Raw genomic sequence first — 9,672 nt, forward strand, 5'->3', positions numbered from 1 at the left:
GACAGACAGACCCCCACAGACAGACAGACAGACAGACCCCCACAGACAGACAGAGACCCCCACAGACAGACAGGAGACCCCCACAGACAGACAGACAGGAGACCCCCACAGACAGACAGACAGACCCCCACAGACAGACAGACAGACCCCCACAGACAGACAGACAGACCCCCACAGACAGACAGACAGACCCCCACAGACAGACAGACAGACCCCCCCAGACAGAGACAGACAGACCCCCCCAGACAGACAGAGAGACCCACAGACAGACAGAGAGACCCACAGACAGACAGACAGACACCCCCACAGACAGACAGACAGACACCCCCACAGACAGACAGACAGACCCCCACAGACAGACAGACAGAGACCCCCACAGACAGACAGACAGAGACCCCCACAGACAGACAGACAGACACCCCCACAGACAGACAGACAGAGACCCCCACAGACAGACAGACAGAGACCCCCACAGACAGACAGACAGAGACCCCCACAGACAGACAGACAGAGACCCCCACAGACAGACAGACAGAGACCCCCACAGACAGACAGACAGAGACCCCCACAGACAGACAGACAGACCCCCACAGACAGACAGACAGAGACCCCCACAGACAGACAGAGACCCCCACAGACAGACAGACAGACAGACCCCCACAGACAGACAGAGACCCCCACAGACAGACAGACAGAGACCCCCACAGACAGACAGACAGAGACCCCGACAGACAGACAGACAGACCCCCACAGACAGACAGACAGACCCCCACAGACAGACAGACAGACCCCCACAGACAGACAGACAGACCCCCACAGACAGACAGACAGAGACCCCCACAGACAGACAGACAGACCCCCACAGACAGACAGACAGAGACCCCCACAGACAGACAGACAGACAGAGACCCCGACAGACAGACAGACAGACCCCCACAGACAGACAGACCCCCACAGACAGACAGACCCCCACAGACACCCACAGACCCCCCCCCCCCACAGAGACACACACAGAGACCACACACAAAAGGTGAATATATTTTTAGATGCCTTTAATCCTTGTAAAACATTTGACATCTTAGAAACAAGCAAAACATCTTCATCATCATCAAACATCTTCATCACCACCATCACCACCACCATCACCACCACCATCACCACCACCATCACCACCACCATCACCACCACCATCACCACCATCACCACCATCACCACCATCACCACCATCACCACCATCACCACCATCATCACCACCATCACCATCATCACCATCATCACCACCATCATCACCACCACCCTCTTCCTCGCAGGGTCCAGACCGAGTTGCCCGTCAGTCGGAGGAGGGCTGCCTTGCTCCAGTGCTGGTTAAGGGGCTAGTTAAATGCTGGTTAGTGGGTAGTTTAGTCGTCAAGGCTGGCGATTAAGCTGTGTGTCTGTGTAGCATCCGCCTGTGAAGGGGACACGGGGAGAGACAAGCCAAAGGTAAATACAAAGTTCCCCCAGGTAGCCTCTAGCAGTGCTGTAGGGGCAAGTGCTGTCAGTAGCAGCAGCGCCTAGAGACACAAAGACAAAGCTCCCCCAGGTAGCCTCTAGCAGTGCTGCAGGGGCAAGTGCTGTCAGCAGCGTCTATAGACACAGACAAAGCTCTCCTAGGTAGCCTCTAGCAGTGCTGTAGGGGCAAGTGCTGTCAGCAGCGTCTATAGACAGACAAAGCTCTCCTAGGTAGCCTCTAGCAGTGCTGTAGGGGCAAGTGCTGTCAGCAGCAGCGCCTATAGACACAAAGACAAAGCTCCCCCAGGTAGCCTCTAGCAGCGTCTACACACAGAGGGGGGTGGGTGGCCAGCACCACGCCCGGCCGTCTTTGTCTCTCCCCCAGTGCTAGCGATGTTGACCTACACAGCAGCAGCACCAGGCAACTCGTTTGAGGCCAAGTCGACCTAGGGGAGGAGCCCCGGGACTCGAGGGTTTCTCTGGTGGTCTCGTAAGCGCAGAGCGGCGCGTGTGTGTGCACGTGTGTGTGCACACGTGCACACACACGTGCACACGTACGTGTGTGTGCACGTGTGCGTGTGTGTGTGCACGTGTGCGTGTGTATGCACGTGTGCGTGTGTGCGTGTGTGGCACGTGTGTGTGTGTGTACATGTGTGTGCACGTGTGCGTGTGTGCGCACGTGTGTGTGTGTACATGTGTGTGCACGTGTGCGTGTGTGCACGTGTGCGTACACGTGTGTGCGCACACGTGTGTGTGCGCACGTGTGTGCGCGCACGTGTGTGCGCGTGCACACGCGTGGGTGTGTGTACCTTCGGCTCGTTCACTGGTTTAAGAGTTTTTCTGCAGAATTTTGGTTGTGACCTGTCAACAACAACAAACAACAACACCGCCCAGTCAACAACAAACACCACCACCGCCGCCACCACGTCAACGGCAACCACCACAGCAGCAGGCGTGCGATGCCGTCCGTGCGATCGTGTGCGTGCGTCTGTGTGAGCCGGTGGCTGTGTGAACGTGTGTCTGTGTGAGCGTCTGCGAGCGTGTGTGTCTGTGCGTGTGTGTCTGTGCGTGTGAGCGTGCGTGTGTGTCTGTCTGTGCGTGTGTCTGTGTCTAAGCGTGTGAGCGTGTGAGTGCGAGTGCGAGCGTGTGTGTCTGTGCGTGTGCGCGAGTGTGTGCGAGTGTCTGCGAGCGTGTGTGTCTGTGCTTGTGAGCGTGTGTCTCTGTGAGCGTGTGTCTGTGTGAGTGTCTGTGCGTGCGTGCGAGCGTGTGTGTCTGTCTGTGCGTGTGTCTGTGTCTAAGCGTGTGAGCGTGTGAGTGCGAGTGCGAGCGTGTGTGTCTGTGCGTGTGCGCGAGTGTGTGCGAGTGTCTGCGAGCGTGTGTGTCTGTGCTTGTGAGCGTGTGTCTCTGTGAGCGTGTGTCTGTGTGAGTGTCTGTGCGTGCGTGCGAGCGTGTGTGTCTGTCTGTGCGTGTGTCTGTGTCTAAGCGTGTGAGCGTGCGAGCGTGTCTGTGCGAGTGTGTGTCTGCGTCTGTGCGTGTGCCTGTCTGTGTGTGTGAGCGTGTGTGTGTCCAAGCGTGTGAGCGTGTGTCTCTGCGTGCGTGTGTCTGTGCGTGCGTCTGTGTCTGTGCATGCGAGCGTGTCTGTGTGTGTGTCTGTGCATGTGTCTGTGCATGTGTCTGTGCGTGCGTGTCTGTGCGAGTGTCTGTGTGTCTGCGTGCATGTGAGCGTGTGTGTCTGTGAGCGTGTGTGTGTTTGCGTGTGTGTCTGTGTGTATGTCTGTGCGTGCGTCTGTGTCTGTGCATGCGAGCGTGTCTGTGTGTGTGTGTCTGTGCGTGTGTCTGTGTCTGCGTGCATGTGAGCGTGTGTGTCTGTGAGCGTGTGTGTCTGTGAGCGTGTGTGTCTGTGAGCGTGTGTGTGTGTCTGTGTGTGTGTCTGTGCGTGTGTCTGTGCGTGTGTCTGTGCGTGTGTCTGTGCGTGTGTCTGTGCGTGTGTCTGTGCGTGTGTCTGTGCGTGTGTCTGTGCGTGTGTCTGTGCGTGTGTCTGTGCGTGTGTCTGTGCGTGTGTCTGTGCGTGTGTCTGTGCGTGTGTCTGTGCGTGTGTCTGTGCGTGTGTCTGTGCGTGTGTCTGTGCGTGTGTCTGTGCGTGTGTCTGTGCGTGTGTCTGTGCGTGTGTGTCTGTGCGTGTGTGTGTGTCTGTGCGAGTGTCTGTGCGAGTGTCTGTGTGTCTGCGTGCATGTGAGCGTGTGTGTCTGTGAGCGTGTGTGTTTGCGTGTGTGTCTGCGTGTGTGTCTGCGTGTGTGTCTGTGTGTGCGCGAGTCTCACCGTCTTGACCTCAGTGTAGGCCTCCAGGCCGTACTCGCCGAGTTCCCGGCCGGAGCCAGACAACTTGTAGCCCCCAAACGGGGCCTGGCTGCTAAACACATTGTAGCAATTCACCCTGCACACACACACACACACAGAACGTCACACACACACACACACACAGAGCGTCACACACACACACACACACACAGAGCGTCACACACACACACACAGAGCGTCACACACACACACACACAGAGCGTCACACACACACACACACACACAGAGCGTCACACACACACACACAGAGCGTCACACACACACACACACACAGAGCGTCACACACACACACACACACACAGAGCGTCACACACACACACACAGAGCGTCACACACACACACACACACAGAGCGTCACACACACACACACACAGAGCGTCACACACACACACACACACAGAGCGTCACACACACACACACACACACAGAGCGTCACACACACACACACACACACAGAGCGTCACACACACACACACACAGAGCGTCACACACACACACACACACACACAGAGCGTCACACACACACACACACACACAGAGCGTCACACACACACACACACACACAGAGCGTCACACACACACACACACACAGAGCGTCACACACACACACACACACACACAGAGCGTCACACACACACACACACACACAGAGCGTCACACACACACACACACACACACAGAGCGTCACACACACACACACACACACACAGAGCGTCACACACACACACACACACACACACAGAGCGTCACACACACACACACACACACACACAGAGCGTCACACACACACACACACACACACAGAGCGTCACACACACACACACACACACACACACAGAGCGTCACACACACACACACACACACACAGAGCGTCACACACACACACACACACACACACACAGAGCGTCACACACACACACACACACACACACACAGAGCGTCACACACACACACACACACACACACACAGAGCGTCACACACACACACACACACACAGAGCGTCACACACACACACACACACACACACACAGAGCGTCACACACACACACACACACACAGAGCGTCACACACACACACACACACACACAGAGCGTCACACACACACACACACACACAGAGCGTCACACACACACACACACACACAGAGCGTCACACACACACACACACACACAGAGCGTCACACACACACACACACACACAGAGCGTCACACACACACACACACACACACAGAGCGTCACACACACACACACACACACACACAGAGCGTCACACACACACACACACACACACACAGAGCGTCACACACACACACACACACAGAGCGTCACACACACACACACACACACAGAGCGTCACACACACACACACACAGAGCGTCACACACACACACACACACACACACAGAGCGTCACACACACACACACAGAGCGTCACACACACACACACACAGAGCGTCACACACACACACACACACAGAGCGTCACACACACACACACACACACAGAGCGTCACACACACACACACACACACAGAGCGTCACACACACACACACACACAGAGCGTCACACACACACACACACACAGAGCGTCACACACACACACACACACACAGAGCGTCACACACACACACACACACACAGAGCGTCACACACACACACACACACACAGAGCGTCACACACACACACACACACAGAGCGTCACACACACACACACACAGAGCGTCACACACACACACACACAGAGCGTCACACACACACACACACAGAGCGTCACACACACACACACACAGAGCGTCACACACACACACAGAGCGTCACACACACACACACACACAGAGCGTCACACACACACACACACACACAGAGCGTCACACACACACACACACACACAGAGCGTCACACACACACACACACACACAGAGCGTCACACACACACACACACACACAGAGCGTCACACACACACACACACACACAGAGCGTCACACACACACACACACACACAGAGCGTCACACACACACACACAGAGCGTCACACACACACACACACACAGAGCGTCACACACACACACACACACAGAGCGTCACACACACACACACACACACACAGAGCGTCACACACACACACACACACACACAGAGCGTCACACACACACACACACACACACAGAGCGTCACACACACACACACACACACAGAGCGTCACACACACACACACACAGAGCGTCACACACACACACACACACACAGAGCGTCACACACACACACACACACACAGAGCGTCACACACACACAGAGCGTCACACACACACACAGAGCGTCACACACACACACAGAGCGTCACACACACACACACACACAGAGCGTCACACACACACACACACACAGAGCGTCACACACACACACACACAGAGCGTCACACACACACACACACACAGAGCGTCACACACACACACACACAGAGCGTCACACACACACACACACAGAGCGTCACACACACACACACACACACAGAGCGTCACACACACACACACACACAGAGCGTCACACACACACACACACACAGAGCGTCACACACACACACACACAGAGCGTCACACACACACACACACACAGAGCGTCACACACACACACACACACACAGAGCGTCACACACACACACACACACAGAGCGTCACACACACACACACACACACACAGAGCGTCACACACACACACACAGAGCGTCACACACACACACACACACAGAGCGTCACACACACACACACACACAGAGCGTCACACACACACACACACACACACAGAGCGTCACACACACACACACACACAGAGCGTCACACACACACACACACACACACACAGAGCGTCACACACACACACACACACAGAGCGTCACACACACACACACACACACACAGAGCGTCACACACACACACACACACACACACACAGAGCGTCACACACACACACACACACACACACACAGAGCGTCACACACACACACACACACACACACACAGAGCGTCACACACACACACACACACACACACACAGAGCGTCACACACACACACACACACACAGAGCGTCACACACACACACACACACACACACACACAGAGCGTCACACACACACACACACACACAGAGCGTCACACACACACACACACACACACACACAGAGCGTCACACACACACACACACACACACACACACAGCGTCACACACACACACACACACACACACACACACACAGCGTCACACACACACACACACACACACACACAGAGCGTCACACACACACACACACACACACACACAGAGCGTCACACACACACACACACACACACACAGAGCGTCACACACACACACACACACACAGAGCGTCACACACACACACACACACACACAGAGCGTCACACACACACACACACACACACACAGAGCGTCACACACACACACACACACACACACAGAGCGTCACACACACACACACACACAGAGCGTCACACACACACACACACACAGAGCGTCACACACACACACACACACACACAGAGCGTCACACACACACACACACACACACACAGAGCGTCACACACACACACACACACACACACAGAGCGTCACACACACACACACACACACACACAGAGCGTCACACACACACACACACACACACAGAGCGTCACACACACACACACACACACACACAGAGCGTCACACACACACACACACACACACACACAGAGCGTCACACACACACACACACACACACAGAGCGTCACACACACACACACACACACAGAGCGTCACACACACACACACACACACAGAGCGTCACACACACACACACACACACAGAGCGTCACACACACACACACACACACAGAGCGTCACACACACACACACACACAGAGCGTCACACACACACACACACAGAGCGTCACACACACACACACACAGAGCGTCACACACACACACACACAGAGCGTCACACACACACACACACACAGAGCGTCACACACACACACACACACACAGAGCGTCACACACACACACACACACAGAGCGTCACACACACACACACACACAGAGCGTCACACACACACACACACACACAGAGCGTCACACACACACACACACACACAGAGCGTCACACACACACACACACACACAGAGCGTCACACACACACACACACACAGAGCGTCACACACACACACACACACAGAGCGTCACACACACACACACACACAGAGCGTCACACACACACACACACAGAGCGTCACACACACACACACACAGAGCGTCACACACACACACACACAGAGCGTCACACACACACACACACACACAGAGCGTCACACACACACACACACACACAGAGCGTCACACACACACACACACACACAGAGCGTCACACACACACACACACACACACAGAGCGTCACACACACACACACACACACACACACAGAGCGTCACACACACACACACACACAGAGCGTCACACACACACACACACACAGAGCGTCACACACACACACACACACAGAGCGTCACACACACACACACACACAGAGCGTCACACACACACACACACAGAGCGTCACACACACAACACACACACAGAGCGTCACACACACACACACACAGAGCGTCACACACACACACAGAGCGTCACACACACACACACACAGAGCGTCACACACACACACACACACAGAGCGTCACACACACACACACACACAGAGCGTCACACACACACACACACAGAGCGTCACACACACACACACACACAGAGCGTCACACACACACACACACACAGAGCGTCACACACACACACACACACAGAGCGTCACACACACACACACACACACAGAGCGTCACACACACACACACACACACACAGAGCGTCACACACACACACACACACACACACAGAGCGTCACACACACACACACACACAGAGCGTCACACACACACAGCACACACACACAGAGCGTCACACACACACACACACACAGAGCGTCACACACACACACACACACAGAGCGTCACACACACACACACACACAGAGCGTCACACACACACAGAGCGTCACACACACACACAGAGCGTCACACACACACACAGAGCGTCACACACACACACACACACAGAGCGTCACACAACACACACACACACAGAGCGTCACACACACACACACACACACAGAGCGTCACACACACACACACACACAGAGCGTCACACACACACACACACACACAGAGCGTCACACACACACAGAGCGTCACACACACACACAGAGCGTCACACACACACACAGAGCGTCACACACACACACACACACAGAGCGTCACACACACACACACACACACAGAGCGTCACACACACACACAGAGCGTCACACACACACACACACAGAGCGTCACACACACACACACACAGAGCGTCACACACACACACACACACAGAGCGTCACACACACACCACACACAGAGCGTCACACACACACACACACACCACAGAGCGTCACACACACACACACACACACAGAGCGTCACACACACACACACACACACACACAGAGCGTCACACACACAGCACACACACACAAGAGCGTCACACACACACACACACACACACACACACACACACAGAGCGTCACACACACACACACCACACACACACACAGAGCGTCACACACACACACACACACACACACAGAGCGTCACACACACACACACACACACACAGAGCGTCACACACACACACAGAGCGTCACACACACACACAGAGCGTCACACACACACACACACA

General features: G+C 55.2%; 1 long non-coding RNA gene across 1 annotated transcript; it reads right to left on the reverse strand.

Annotated features, from left to right (window-relative positions):
* Positions 1-1,232: 1,232 nt before the first annotated feature.
* Positions 1,233-3,936, reverse strand: LOC144954996 (uncharacterized). Its single transcript, XR_013641463.1, has 3 exons — positions 3,811-3,936; positions 2,301-2,352; positions 1,233-1,448 (listed from the first exon to the last, which is right to left on the reverse strand). It is a non-coding gene; the product is annotated as an uncharacterized LOC144954996 (long non-coding RNA).
* Between the last annotated feature and the right edge of the window lie 5,736 nt (positions 3,937-9,672).

The sequence above is a fragment of the Lampetra fluviatilis genome, unplaced genomic scaffold (assembly GCF_964198595.1).
Source record: "Lampetra fluviatilis unplaced genomic scaffold, kcLamFluv1.1 SCAFFOLD_966, whole genome shotgun sequence".
In the NCBI taxonomy this organism is placed as follows: Eukaryota; Metazoa; Chordata; class Hyperoartia; order Petromyzontiformes; family Petromyzontidae; genus Lampetra; species Lampetra fluviatilis.